The sequence below is a fragment of the Aptenodytes patagonicus genome, chromosome 5, assembly GCF_965638725.1.
Source record: "Aptenodytes patagonicus chromosome 5, bAptPat1.pri.cur, whole genome shotgun sequence".
In the NCBI taxonomy this organism is placed as follows: Eukaryota; Metazoa; Chordata; class Aves; order Sphenisciformes; family Spheniscidae; genus Aptenodytes; species Aptenodytes patagonicus.
This window is the reverse complement of record NC_134953.1, coordinates 61,781,835-61,797,310: the sequence shown is the minus strand read 5'-3', so window position 1 is coordinate 61,797,310 and position 15,476 is coordinate 61,781,835. Positions and strand designations below refer to the sequence as shown.

General features: G+C 44.6%; 1 protein-coding gene across 25 annotated transcripts in view; it reads right to left on the bottom strand.

Annotated features, from left to right (window-relative positions):
* DAB1 (DAB adaptor protein 1) overlaps window positions 1-15,476 on the bottom strand; it is a 484,695-nt gene that overhangs the window by 135,632 nt on the left and 333,587 nt on the right. The window contains exon 1 of one of the 25 annotated variants that reach the window (XM_076340103.1): window positions 6,209-6,317. The exons of the other annotated variants lie outside the window; for them this stretch is intronic. The gene's annotated coding sequence lies outside the window, so the exon portion shown is untranslated. Of the gene's footprint in view, window positions 1-6,208; window positions 6,318-15,476 lie in introns of those variants that run through there. 25 annotated transcript variants of the gene reach the window in all.

Here is a 15,476-nt window from a genome sequence, read left to right as displayed (position 1 = left end):
AACGCCAAGCTACAGAAGGTATTTTTCCAGCAGCAGCATCTGGCTTCTTGGCAGACGACTCAGGCAATTTTATTGGAAGCTTTAGAGATGCTATTGGGTCAGTCCTAGTTATATTGCTCATGAGGCGTCTGGCAGTTTCTTCTTCCTAGATGTCATAATCCTTCTGATTTACCTTGAAGGAATTAGCACACTTTTATCCATTTCAGAAACAGCTGACCTGCAGAGCATTTAGGGGCTATATACAGAGACATAGTAAAAGTCACTGGTCTAAATCTGTGTACCTTTGAGCCAGCAGCATTTCGGCATCCTTTGCCTAATGCATCATCAAGAAAACAAGTAAGCCATGCAAAAACTGTGTGTGTGTGTGTGTGTCTTACTGGTAAATGGAATGCATTCCTCATGATTAAAAGAAAAACGTAAGATGCATGGAAAATTAATTAGTCAAAAAAAAAAAGGTAAGCTGGGGCAACAGCAAATCTGTGCCTTTATTTAATATGAACTGCTGTCATATAATAAAGACAGTACTGTGCTGTATCCTGTAGTAAGGGACAGTGCACATGAAGTCAAGGAATGCTTCTGGCAGACAGCAAGCATAAATTGAAATACAAAGGGATCCACTAAGTCAATGGAAGGGGAACAATTTCTGAGTATCTGCTTCTTGCAACTCTTCCATGAAATGCAGTGCCTCCGAGGGTAGAAAGGGCATGTGGAAGTAAAGACAGCTTATGTCCTTTGCTCTCCCTACTGCCTGTCCCTTCCCCCTCTCCAACCCCAGCAGCTAAGATCTGCATTATTCTGCAGCTGTGATCATGATTAATCCTCATCCAGAAGGATGAAAGACAGGATGCTGTTTTTATCCTCCCTCTTTGCATACCAACAAAATCAAGTCCACAACGAAAAGGCTTTATGTCAGTTTAGAGCAGTCCTCTAGAATTAATACAGAGAAAGGGGACAGAATGCTATAGAAAATGCATTTATAGGCCATAACACAGGTGGGATCCTGCTTTTTTAGAAAGATTTTTGTGCAATTACTTATAAGAAATATACTCCTTAATTAAAAAAAAATAAAATGCAGATGTGTTCATTACTACTTTTTTTTTTTTTTAAAGACTTTCCCACAAAGATATGCCTGGATGTCTTCTTGTTCCCTTCCCCCCCCCCCCTTTCGAGAGTTTTCAGAGAGGCTAGAGTAAGAAACTCCCACAAAATCCTGTACCAGGTTATTTCCTAGGAAAAAAAGTCCTAATGCCCAAAGGTAAATATTACAGGTACAAGAAATGTACTCTATAATTTAATAAAGGGCTATGGAACTTGGATTTTCAGTAACACAAGTACAGTGAGCAACATAAGAGAAGATTGACAGCACTAAGAAAGATGCACATATCCAGGTCAAACAAAATGCCAAATAGAGTCCTGTCATCAGCAGAGTGCAACTAAATCTAACCAGATGCAGCATTCAGACTTGGCTAATGCTAATTGACTAATATAATTCCGTTTTATGCAGGGCAAAACATATTCTGATTACAGGCCAGTGGTGCTCGCAAGTTCTAAATTTAGGTATCATTAGGGCCAGGTGAACCGTTAAGTGAACTAATCTGAATTTTATCCATATCAAAAGATTTGTACTGTCCACAAATTAACATCTCAGATTTAAAACATGTATTCACTCTCACTACTTCATACGTCTTCTGGATATCCCCATTCATTAATTAAAATTTCTGCAGAATCACAGTATGCATCAACAATGCAGTGATGAGGTTGCAGAGAGAAGTCCTGCAGTGATCAAAAGGGACTTCAGGGCACTGGGGCGACTGGTTCAAGGATCGGGAGCACAGGTAGTGTTTTCCTCAATCCCCACAGTGGCAGGGAAGGATACTGAAAGGAGCAGGAAAACACACCTGATCAACGCGTGGCTTAGGGGCTGGTGCCATCGGAAGAATTTTGGTTTTTTTGATCATGGGGAGGTTTACATGGCACCGGGCCTGCTGGTGACAGACGGAGTCCAGCTGTCTCACAGGGGAAAAAGGATCATGGCTCATGAATTGGCAGGGCTCATTGAGAGGGCTTTAAACTAGGTTCGAAGGGGGAAGGGGATAAAACCAGGCTCGCTAGAGGTGAGCCGAGGGGTGGCGTGCCGATGCCGGGGGCGAAATCGATAGCCCAGCTCAAGTGCATCTACACCAATGCACGCAGCATGGGCGGCAAACAGGAGGAGCTGGAAGCCATTGTGCAGCGGGAGAGATACGACTTAGTCGCCATCACAGAAACATGGTGGGGTGACTCTCATGACTGGAGTGCTGCAATGGATGGCTATAGACTCTTCAGAAGGGACAGGCGAGGAAGGAGAGGCGGTGGGGTGGCCCTGTATGTTAGGGAGTGTTTTGATTGTATAGAGCTCAACGATTGTGATGATGATACGTTTGAGTGTCTATGGGTAAGGATGAGAGGGAAGGCCAACGAGGCAGATATCCTGCTGGGAGTCTGTTATAGACCACCCAACCAGGACGAAGGGGCGGATGAAGCGTTCTACAAGCGGCTGGCAGAAGTCTCTCAATCGCTAGCCCTTGTTCTCGTGGGGGACTTCAACTTCCCGGACATCTGCTGGAAATACAACACGGCAGAGAGGAAGCAGTCTAGGAGGTTCCTGGAACGTGTGGAAGACACCTTCCTGACACAGCTGGTAACTGAGCCTACCAGGGGAGGTGCCTCGCTCGACCTGCTGTTTACTAACAGAGAAGGACTGGTGGGAGATGTGGTGGTCGGAGGCCGTCTTGGGCTTAGCGACCATGAAATGATAGAATTCTCCATTCTTGGTGAAGTAAGGAGGGGGGCAGCAAAACCACAACCATGGACTTCCGGAGGGCGGACTTTGGCCTGTTCAGGATGTTGGTTGACAGAGTCCCGTGGGAGACGGTCCTGAAGGGCAAAGGGGTCCAGCAAGGCTGGACGATCTTCAAGAAGGAAGTCTTAAAGGCGCAGGAGCAGGCTGTCCCCGTACGCCGTAAGAAGAACGGGCGGGGAAGACGGCCGGCCTGGCTGAACGGGGAGCTCTTGCTGGGACTCAGGAAAAAAAGGAGAGTTTACCGCTTGTGGAAGAAGGGGCAGGCGACTCAAGAAGAGTACAGGGATCTCGTTAGGTCGTGCAGAGAGGAAATGAGAAAGGCAAAAGCCCAGCTAGAACGCAATCTGGCCGCTGTCGTTAAAGACAACAAAAAAAGCTTTTACAAATATATTAATGACAAGAAGAGAGCCAAGGAGAATCTCCATCCTTTATTGGATGCAGGGGGGAACATTGTCACCGAGGATGAGGAAAAGGCTGAGGTACTCAATGCCTTCTTTGCCTCAGTCTTTAACAGGCAGACCAGTTATCCTCAGGGTACTCGGCCCCCCGAGCTGGAAGACGGGGACGGCGAGCAGGATGAACCCCCCATAATCCAAGAGGAAGCAGTCAATGACCTGCTATGCCACCTGGACACTCACAAGTCTATGGGGCCGGATGGGATCCACCCGAGAGTGCTGAGGGAGCTGGCGGAGGTGCTCGCCAAGCCGCTCTCCATCATTTATCAGCAGTCCTGGTTAACGGGGGAGGTCCCGGACGACTGGAGGCTTGCCAATGTGACGCCTATCCACAAGAAGGGCCGGAAGGAGGATCCGGGGAACTACAGGCCTGTCAGCCTGACCTCGGTGCCGGGGAAGATTATGGAGCGGTTCATCTTGAGGGTGCTCACAAGGCATGAGCGGGACAACCAGGGGATCCGGCCTAGCCAGCACGGATTCGTGAGAGGCAGGTCCTGCCTGACCAACCTAATCTCCTTCTATGACCAGGTGACCCACCTAGTGGATGAGGGAAAGGCTGTGGATGTGGTCTACCTGGACTTCAGCAAGGCCTTTGACACCGTCTCCCACAGCATTCTCTTAGAGAAGCTGGCGGCTCACGGCTTAGACAGGTGGACTCTGCGCTGGGTCAAAAACTGGCTGGACGGCCGGGCCCAGAGAGTTGTGGTGAATGGAGTTACATCCAGTTGGCGGCCGGTCACGAGCGGTGTTCCCCAGGGCTCAGTACTGGGGCCAGTTCTGTTTAATATCTTTATCGATGATCTGGATGAGGGGATCGAGTGCACCCTCAGTAAGTTTGCAGACAACACCAAGTTGGGCGGGAGCGTTGACCTGCTCGAGGGTAGGAAGGCTCTGCAGAGGGACCTGGACAGGCTGGATCAATGGGCCCAGACCAATTGTATGAGGTTCAACAAGGCCAAGTGCCGGGTCCTGCACTTCGGCCACAACAACCCCATGCAGCGCTACAGGCTTGGGGAAGAGTGGCCGGAAAGCTGCCTGGCAGAGAAGGACCTGGGGGTGTTGGTCGACAGCCGGCTGAACATGAGCCGGCAGTGTGCCCAGGCGGCCAAGAAGGCCAATGGCATCCTGGCCTGTATCAGAAATAGTGTGGCCAGCAGGAGTAGGGAAGTGATCGTGCCCCTGTACTCGGCACTGGTGAGGCCGCACCTCGAATACTGTGTTCAGTTTTGGGCCCCTCACTACAAGAAGGACGTCGAGGTGCTGAAGCGTGTCCAGAGAAGGGCAACAAGGCTGGTGAGGGGTCTGGAGAACAAGTCTGATGAGGAGCGGCTGAGGGAACTGGGGTTGTTTAGCCTGGAGAAAAGGAGGCTCAGGGGAGACCTCATCGCTCTCTACAACTACCTGAAAGGAGGTTGTAGCGAGGTGGGTGTCGGTCTCTTCTCCGAAGTAACAAGCGATAGGACGAGAGGAAATGGCCTCAAGTTGCGCCAGGGGAGGTTTAGATTGGATGTAAGGAAAAATTTCTTTACTGAAAGAGTGGTGAAACATTGGAACAGGCTGCCCAGGGAAGTGGTGGAGTCCCCATCCCTGGAAGTATTTAAAAGACGAGTAGATGAGGCACTTAGGGACATGGTTTAGTGGACATGGTGGTGTTGGGTTGACGGTTGGACTCGATGATCTTAGAGGCCTTTTCCAACCTCAATGATTCTATGATTCTATGATTCTAACAACAGCCTGGGTTTTAAAATGCTGTGCAACGGCACACACTGAAAAATCAATTATTTAGGCTCCAGTACCTGAATAGAAGTTACTGGCACACTAGAAACCAAGCCATATTTTAAAGGAGATGTAGCACAGATTCCCTTGTTTACAAGCTTGTTTCTGCGAAGTACTAAGCAATCTCAATGATCAAGTGAACATTTGAATGCAAGCTGAAGACTAAACTTCCAGTGATGCCCTAGATTTCACTGACTACACAAATGAGATGAAAGTTGCACACACAGGCAAACAGAGGGTTTCCTGGATGTAGTGAAGATGTAAAATATTTTTATAAACTGTCTTTGTTTATACAGTCTCAACAAGGCCTCTAAGTTGAGAGGGCAATCAGGAATAACCATCAAATGAGTGTACTTCAGTACAGCAAAGAAAATCAATTAAAAATGTAAGTAAAATGTTGATCTACCTTGTATACTGCTCTCCTGAAACACCTGGTACACTTAAAACAATGTACATTATATTCAGGGATAATATACCCTAATCAGAAATAAAGACTCTGCTATAATGAAAATCAGTTGTTTAGCCGAGTTTAAAGCCAAAAGGTGAAGAATACCTAATCCAATTAAAATGAGAGGGAATTTAGGAATGCAGAATTTAATTACTCCACTTGGAAGGTAGCCAGGACCATTGGGTTAAGCACCCATCCCCTTGTGAAAGGGCCATGGGAACTCAAATGACTACCAGCGGTCAGGCCCTCGGCTCTATTTCTCCTTTGAGCAGGGCACCCTTGGCAGCCACGTGCCCTCCAGCTAAGCCCCAGGGAAGAACGCCAGGTCCTGAATTACAGCGTTTCCAGCTCCTCGGGAGCTTCCTCACGATGCCCAGCATTCGGTAGGCCTGGCCTTGCCCAGCTTGTGAAATCAGACAGGCTCTCAGTACAATATGGCGAGACTGTAGACGATGTCCAATTAAAGCCGTTCGGATAAATACGCATTCAATGAAGTTACTGCCTATGTGTCACTTTAACATTTTGGTTTGGTTTGTTTTTTTTTCAGTTCCACAGACTAAATAGCAGGCAGCAATAATATTAGTTTTGGAAGATGTGATGTTTGTGTTACCCACTCAAGTTAATTAATGAAAATAATGACAGAGTTACAAAAATCAGAGATGATTAAGAACTTGAAGACCATCCTACCCATTTCTCTGCCAAGGAGAATTTGTTCTTAACAGCACATTCTTCTGTTCTTCATCAAACTTTTAAAATGATGCTGGCAGTAAGAGTCACATCTCCTTTCTTCAGAGGCGTTCATACATTCAGACTGATTCGGAGGAAGAAATAAAACCTGAGAATAGAGGTTTCGCCAACTTCATACCATTATTCTGAGTTAACTGCTAGGAGATTATCTTGAGCAATTACTCTCGTCCCTTACTGCACACACATTCCAAATACCCGTAATCCTCACATAGCTCAATTCTATCAGTGTTAAACCCATCTATCCCCTTCCGGTAAGATCTAATGGTAAAATCACATACCACTGGGTTTATAAACCAGATTATCACAGTCTCCATTATTCAATATTGCTTATTATTTTGTATTTACAAAGTCAGGGAGATGTGATTTTATTGCTTGCAAATCATTCTTACATTAGTCTTACACTGTTATAACTTCACTCTGCTTTTCCAGATAAGCTTTTTGCTTTCTGCATATTTAAATAGTAACTCTAATTATGCCTACTTGATTGCCCTCCTCTTGCAAAGCCTTTCCACAGTATCATCTGCAGTGAATTCTTCATCCTACTTAGATTTTAAAAAGCCCAAGATACATCATATTCTTTTATTTTAATAACAGCATAGAGGTATTACTTTTTTTTTTCCCAAAAAAACCCCATGCATACTGGGTTCCATCTTCAGATAGATTTTTTCCAAAAACACAGTGAGAAGGGCAGATTACTAATTATTACCTTGGTAATACTACAGAACAGTGCCTAGCAATAAAGTCAATTAAAAAAAAGAAAAAACAAAGACGACTATTGACATGGTATCAGATCAGCAAAGCAAAGTTCGGTTCATTGTCTAAAAATCTTGCTTCTTTTGCAAACTACGCTTATAAGAGTTTCCTGGATTTATTTCCAACCACACTCGCAGAAAACACTTTATACTTCTAGTTCGTAGGTACACAGAAGCTACATGTGGCTATATAGTAGCTACAATTCATGGTATTTAATGCATTAACTCAGGTAATCCATTCAAAGAAATGCACATTACAGTAGCCCAAAACATGACAATAAAATTTGAGTCAAAACTAATGTTTTTTACAAGAATTTTATTAGTCTTTTTGGTCATTTTGCTAATTTGGATACTGACAAGGTATTTTGGTTTAATTATAATGGTGTTTGGTAACATCATGTGTTGTTAAAATTGCCTGACATTTCCCATTATGAATTCTCATTTTAGCTTCTTATAACTTTACCAAACCAAAGTGTATCTATTGGAGCTGAAATCTTCCACGCCACATAGCAAAAGCAATGATACATACAGTTCAATCTCCAAGACCTCGTCCTGCTGCCCTGAGGCATGAGATCATCCCTTCCTCCTTCTACCTTGCTCACTAAGCAACAAAGTTTCCCACAGACAGTGACTGCATTTATCATGCAATCCTGATTTTGATCCTCCAGCAGAGATCTGTTCTTTTGCACGAAGACTCTAATTGGAAAGAAAAGTTACTATGTGACTGCACACACCACTTTGCATTCAGTTATCTTCCATCTGGACAATGTTAAATTTAGCATTTCTTTACTGATGTGCTTGGCTCTGTAATAGTAATTTACATTTTTATGTATGTGTATAATAACATACAGGAAAAAGAGGCAACACAGGTGTACCACAACCATATTGCAGTGTCTTCTGCAGTCTTCAGCTTGCAAGCTGCATTCTTTCAGCACCTACTCCTGCAGAAGTTACTTTAGCAATATGTGGTAAGAGTCTGGCAGAAGTGACTATCTCTCAAACAAGACTATGGCAGAGAAGGATAGAAAAGAAAGACAGGAGGTCCGGTTGTAACTGTGAGTTTCAGATCTCTTTGTGTCAAAGCAGTATCAAAAAGTGCTTGGAAAGACAAAACAGTCTTGAGGCCTTGAATGCTCACAGAGGGCTTCTATTATTATAAGCCATGCACTACTTTATTAAATAAAACCAACCAACCAAACACACACAGACACAGTAGTCCATCTTTGAGCCAAAGACTTTCCTTAGGAAATATGACATTCAGCCAAGAAAAAAAAGCTTCTCTCTCATCTTCTCCGTTTCTTTCCACAAATTATACACCACTGAAGACTGGTGGTACTTTATCTACCACCACCTCAAATGCACAACAAAGTACCACGGTCACTCCTGAACCAGCTGTTTTCATGCACAGCACTGACTAGAAAGCAGGGTGGCAGGGTGCTGGTTCTACAAGCTCTGGCAAGTCAATCAACAGGGCTGACCTGACCAAACTAATCAACTGGGAATAAAATTCTGCCACGGTGCTCACCCAGCACCAGGATACATTGAGAAGCAGTCTGGCTGAAGAAAGCAAGACTGTTTGCCAGTTTAGTTTCCTGTAAGGAGGCTAGCTCAAAATCTTGTAACCGCCCAAGACGATGATAGAGGGGTCATGAGGGCAAGTTCAGAACACCTGCAATACAGCTTCTGGTTCAAACAGACAAAAAGGGATATCTGTCTATGTTCTGGACAGGGTTTTATTTTCCTTTTATTTTCTCCAGACTGATGACTTTCAAAGGAACACATGCCTTGAGACCCACAGTAGAAATGTCCCGTTGTGATTTACACTTTACTCTGCTATAATGCTACAGCTCTGCTAAGAGCAGAAGCAAATGTATCGATTCTGCCGGCTGGGTCCACCTGCAGGGACTGAACCTGCACTGGAGTAAGCACCACGAGGCTGGGGCTGGCTCCTCATCAGAGCTGAACGGCTCGGAAACAACGGGAGGAGAATAACTGAGACAGATCCACAGTGACCTTCACAAAAATCTTCACAAAGTTGGCCGTGATTTCAGAGGAAGTTATATTGGTAACAAATGTATTAATAGGTTGAACATCTTCTCAAAGCAAATACTTCATATTAATAAAAGCTTTTATTTTTTTTCAGCAAGCCTTCCTATCAGGACTCAAGTGTAACTGAAGAACAATTGATGTCACCAGATCATAAGCAAACACAGTTGAGGATGCCTAGCCTTTTAGCAGCAAAGTAACCCTCTGCCAGTCTATTCAAGACCCAAACCACGAGAATATTTAGAATATTATTGGAAGAATAATTCTGTTTGAAGCTCAGTAAGTAACTCCCAGATTTTTATATGTGCAGTAATTTGATTCTATTTTTATCCATTAAAGAACATTTGGATTAACAGATTGAAAAAGTTCATTCACGGCTTTATATCTATACAACTGTTACAAACCCTCCCCCCCTGCTGCCCATATTACTAACCAAATCAAGGCAGAAATTACTTTTACAGGTTCTTGAAAATATTTGAAAATCATCATTAACATGTGTGATTTCATCTTATTTTACTTATGAGTCCAAAGTTGTATCCTGAATGCCATTTCTATAGAAACTGAGTGCCAAATATTACCAAGTTCCAATTTTACTGTGTATTTAAAAGTATCCTGAAAGCATTCAGGGAAATTAAATTTAAAATTAAACTTAAAGCAAAGCCTTTGCATGCCATCATAATATTTCAGGCAACAATTTCAAGAAAGGAAAGGCAGAAAACAGACTGTGCATATACTATAGTTCAAAATAGATTCCTCATGTCAAATGGCATAATTTTTCCCTTTTTTCCCATTAAAGAGTTATTTAAGTCTTCTGCTGAATATATTTACACGCATAATGAAACTTCTTCAGTGGTTCTTTTTGAATTACTATATATGCTTTAACACCGCATACACTAATAGCATACACATATATACAAATCCACACATAAATGTATGCACTCATGCACACGATATTCATGCAAAAAGAATTAATGGAAGTTTTTGACTGGACGTTACCCCCTGTAAACATGTTAAGTGTGAATAGTGCTTATCGCTGGGTTCATTAACTAAAAATGTTGCTGTTGTCTGCACAATTCTTGTTGCTCACATAAGAATGGATGACATGTAGAATGCTAATTTACAGACTCGGTTCTTTTAAATTTACCATCAGGGTCTCTCTCCACTAGGAAGTTCAGTGGTTGCTTACTACAATCCTCATAGAATAACTTGAGCTGAGACCTCACTCAGCACCTGGAGATAAAACTCTGCAGGCAGTCTTCTCCAAGAAAAAGAAGAGGGAAGAAAAAAAAAAAACCTTCTTTAAATATCTATGACACCCAACTACTTCAGAGACCATAAATAGCGATTTATTGCTATTACAATGTATTATACTTACATTATTTATGCCTTTAAAATTCCTGAGCAGGTTCATCAGTTGTTTTGTTTCCCTTTCATGGATGGAGCACTGTGCTGTATGTAACTTTCCACAGGGCTTCACCACCTCCCTGACAATAGGGCCCCTACTCTTCGGTGTACAAAGTATTTTGGTTTTAAAGATCTATTCTATACAGGGTAAGTTTTTAGTAGCAACTTAATGCCTTTAAATTCTTTTCTGTAACCTCTGTGTTAGTTTATCAGAGCAGTCATTAAGCCCAGGCACTTTGAGGCTGATAGGTATATCTAAGCTAGTCCACTCTGAGCTAATTGTGTTCAATTTAACATTCTCCAAGCACTGGCAGTCCTCATTCAAGTCAAGTGTGAAAGTTTTTAAATTAGCTTTCACAGTTTGATTCACAGACAGCAAATGCAAAATGGCACAGGATTAATTTTTGCCCAACAACATAGTGCAACAAAATAGCCCAAAGGCTATTTTAATTCATTTGCTGTAACTATTAGGGAAGATTCACAGCACAGAGAGTGCTCCAACAGAGACAAAAGCTCCAGAAGACTTTCAAAGCTTAATATTGCCCCTATTAATTGAAGTACCATATGTTTGTACAGCCTTTCCACTTTGTCACTAGATATTAAAATGCAAGTCTAGACCATTTAAGACAAGCCACACTGATTATTGCTTAAAAGATGAACATATCAATACATTTTTCTCATTTTTATTACAGATCACATTTTTAATATTTAATAAACTCTGGTATTGGACTGTAAAATGGTCTATATAGAAATGCACATTTTCCTTGGGAAAGTACAAATCTTGACTTCACGTGTAATCTGACAATGTCTCTTTTGATTGGTCTGCCTGTATTTGCCAAGGTACAAAATAAAAAGGAAGCTAGAATATTGAATCCCCTATTGCAAAAATGATTCGTTAACTCCCACCAAACAACGGCAGAGCAGGAAGGAAATTTAGCTTTCTCGGCATTTTTTATTTTCCCAGCAATTACCACTAGGCACATACACTGAGTTTACATGGTCAACTTTCTGAACATGCAAAGTGTCTTCACAAAACTTTCAAGTACACAAATTTCCCTTTGAGCAAGTACAGAGGGTGTGTATGAGCTGCTCCACTGAAAAATAGAAAAGTTCAACACATACAAAATCTGATGAAATACTCTACACTCAGTCTTCAGAGGAAAAACATTTCTCCAATTTAAGAGGTAAACTAAAATCTCCACTAAGAACTTAGCTCATCTCATCAAAGTACATATCAGAATATTAGACAAATCCTAAATCCCCATTCTTACAATGTGGTTCATGCATACTAGACTGCACAACTGCAGCCTTAAGGGAAGGGGATAAAACCAGGCTCACTAGAGATAAGCTAAGGGGTGGCGTGCCGATGCCGGGGGCGAAATCGATAGCCCAGCTCAAGTGCATCTACACCAATGCACGCAGCATGGGCGGCAAACAGGAGGAGCTGGAAGCCATTGTGCAGCGGGAGAGATACGACTTAGTCGCCATCACAGAAACATGGTGGGGTGACTCTCATGACCGGAGTGCTGCAATAGACGGCTACAGACTCTTCAGAAGGAACAGGCAAGGAAGGAGAGGCGGTGGGGTGGCCCTGTATGTTAGGGAGTGTTTCGATTGTATAGAGCTCAACGATTGTGATGATGATACAGTTGAGTGTTTATGGGTAAGGATGAGAGGGAAGGCCAACGAGGCAGATATCCTGCTGGGAGTCTGTTATAGACCACCCAACCAGGACGAAGGGGCGGATGAAGCGTTCTACAAGCGGCTGGCAGAAGTCTCTCAATCGCTAGCCCTTGTTCTCGTGGGGGACTTCAACTTCCCGGACATCTGCTGGAAATACAACACGGCAGAGAGGAAGCAGTCTAGGAAGTTCCTGGAGTGTGTGGAAGACACCTTCCTGACACAGCTGGTAACTGAGCCTACCAGGGGAGGTGCCTCGCTCGACCTGCTGTTTACTAACAGAGAAGGACTGGTGGGAGATGTGGTGGTCGGAGGCCGTCTTGGGCTTAGCGACCATGAAATGATAGAATTCTCCATTCTTGGTGAAGTGAGGAGGGGGGGCAGCAAAACCACAACCATGGACTTCCGGAGGGCGGACTTGGCCTGTTCAGGACGCTGGTTGACAGAGTCCCGTGGGAGACGGTCCTGAAGGGCAAAGGGGTCCAGCAAGGCTGGACGATCTTCAAGAAGGAAGTCTTAAAGGCGCAGGAGCAGGCTGTCCCCGTACGCCGTAAGAAGAACGGGCGGGGAAGACGGCCGGCCTGGCTGAACGGGGAGCTCTTGCTGGGACTCAGGAAAAAAAGGGGAGTTTACCGCTTGTGGAAGAAGGGGCAGGCGACTCAAGAAGAGTACAGGGATCTCGTTAGGTCGTGCAGAGAGGAAATGAGAAAGGCAAAAGCCCAGCTAGAACGCAATCAGGCCGCTGTCGTTAGAGACAACAAAAAAAGCTTGTCATTAATATATTTGTAAAAGAAGAGAGCCAAGGAAAATCTCCATCCCTTATTGGATGCAGGGGGGAACATTGTCACCGAGGATGAGGAAAAGGCTGAGGTACTCAATGCCTTCTTTGCCTCAGTCTTTAACAGGCAGACCAGTTATCCTCAGGGTACTCGGCCCCCCGAGCTGGAAGACGGGGACGGCGAGCAGGATGAACCCCCCATAATCCAAGAGGAAGCAGTCAATGACCTGCTATGCCACCTGGACACTCACAAGTCTATGGGGCCGGATGGGATCCACCCGAGAGTGCTGAGGGAGCTGGCGGAGGTGCTCGCCAAGCCGCTCTCCATCATTTATCAGCAGTCCTGGTTAACGGGGGAGGTCCCGGACGACTGGAGGCTTGCCAATGTGACGCCTATCCACAAGAAGGGCCGGAAGGAGGATCCGGGGAACTACAGGCCTGTCAGCCTGACCTCGGTGCCGGGGAAGATTATGGAGCGGTTCATCTTGAGGGCGCTCACAAGGCATGTGCAGGACAACCAGGGGATCCGGCCTAGCCAGCACGGATTCGTGAGAGGCAGGTCCCGCTTGACCAACCTGATCTCCTTCTATGACCAGGTGACCCACCTAGTGGATGAGGGAAAGGCTGTGGATGTGGTCTACCTGGGCTTCAGCAAGGCCTTTGACACCATCTCCCACAGCATTCTCTTAGAGAAGCTGGCGGCTCATGGCTTAGACAGGTGTACTCTGCGCTGGGTCAAAACCTGGCTGGACGGCCGGGCCCAGAGAGTTGTGGTGAATGGAGCTACATCCAGTTGGCGGCCAGTCACGAGCGGTGTTCCCCAGGGCTCAGTACTGGGGCCGGTCTTGTTTAATATTGATGATCTGGATGAGGGGATTGAGTGCACCCTCAGTAAGTTTGCAGACGACACCAAGTTGGGCGGGAGCGTTGACCTGCTCGAGGGTAGGAAGGCTCTGCAGAGGGACCTGGACAGGCTGGATCAATGGGCCAAGGCCAACTGTATGAGGTTCAACAAGGCCAAGTGCCGGGTCCTGCACTTCGGCCACAACCCCATGCAGCACTACAGGCTTGGGGAAGAGTGGCCGGAAAGCTGCCTGGCAGAGAAGGACCTGGGGGTGTTGGTCGACAGCCGGCTGAACATGAGCCGGCAGTGTGCCCAGGCGGCCAAGAAGGCCAATGGCATCCTGGCCTGTATCAGAAATAGTGTGGCCAGCAGGAGTAGGGAAGTGATCGTGCCCCTGTACTCAGCACTGGTGAGGCCACACCTCGAATACTGTGTTCAATTTTGGGCCCCTCACTACAAGAAGGATGTTGAGGTGCTGGAGCGTGTGCAGAGAAGGGCAACGAGGCTGGTGAGGGGTCTGGAGAACAAGTCTGATGAGGAGCGGCTGAGGGAACTGGGGTTGTTTAGCCTGGAGAAAAGGAGGCTGAGGGGAGACCTCATCGCTCTCTACAACTCCCTGAGAGGAGGTTGTAGCGAGGTGGGGGTCGGTCTCTTCGCCCAAGCAGCAAGTGATAGGATGAGAGGAAACAGCCTCAAGTTGCGCCAGGGGAGGTTTAGATTGGATATTAGGAGAAATTTCTTCACCGAAAGGGTTGTCAAGCATTGGAACAGGCTGCCCAGGGAAGTGGTTGAGTCCCCATCCCTGGAGGTATTTAAAAGACGAGTAGATGAGGCACTTAGGGACATGGTTTAGTGGGTGGTGGTGTTGGGTCGACGGTTGGACTCGATCTTAGAGGTCTTTTCCAACCTCAATGATTCTATGATTCTATGATTTAAGTATCAGAAGAAATAACATACAGTGACATCAAAGTCAGCTAACTTCAATGGGAGTCTTTCCATTATCTTTGGAAGTTTTTACATATGATCTGCAACCCATAATCACTCTTTAATTCAAATTATTTCTAATACTTTAATAATTCTAATCTAATAACTATATCAATATTGATAATACATCACAGATGAGAACTATATTAAGGTATAGACAGTATTTATAGTGAACTATTAAAAATAAATTCATAAATTTTTTTTTGCATGCACAGATGGACTCCATCTTCAAACTGTAGATTCCAGATATGATATAGTCCAGGACATGCAGGTCACAAACTATAAAGTCAAAGGCCCAGCTGTAAATGTCAAAATGTTAAGTCCCTGAGGTGAACATAATTTAGGCACTTTTGATAGGATTCAGAATACTAATCTCAAATATCAACCTATTTTTACAAGTATTTTCTTTTTGTGCTAAGAAGTTACATACTTGCATTACAGTGATCATAAATATCACCTTATTTTGTAAATAAGAAGCCTTTCACAGTAGATTTGCAAGCAAAGGACATCAGGAATTCTGTATTTGTTAAAATTTGAAAACAGAAACCACATTGTCTATGTAGTGAAACATATTTACAGGTTTTTAAAAAAAAAAAAAAATCTTGCAACTCTTTCTTCAGGCCAATTCCAGTGTTATGCAAAACTCCAGACAAGTCAATGGAACCCAACACAAATGCACCACTGTCTGTCAGCAGGCAGTAGGAGGCAAGAGGATAACCT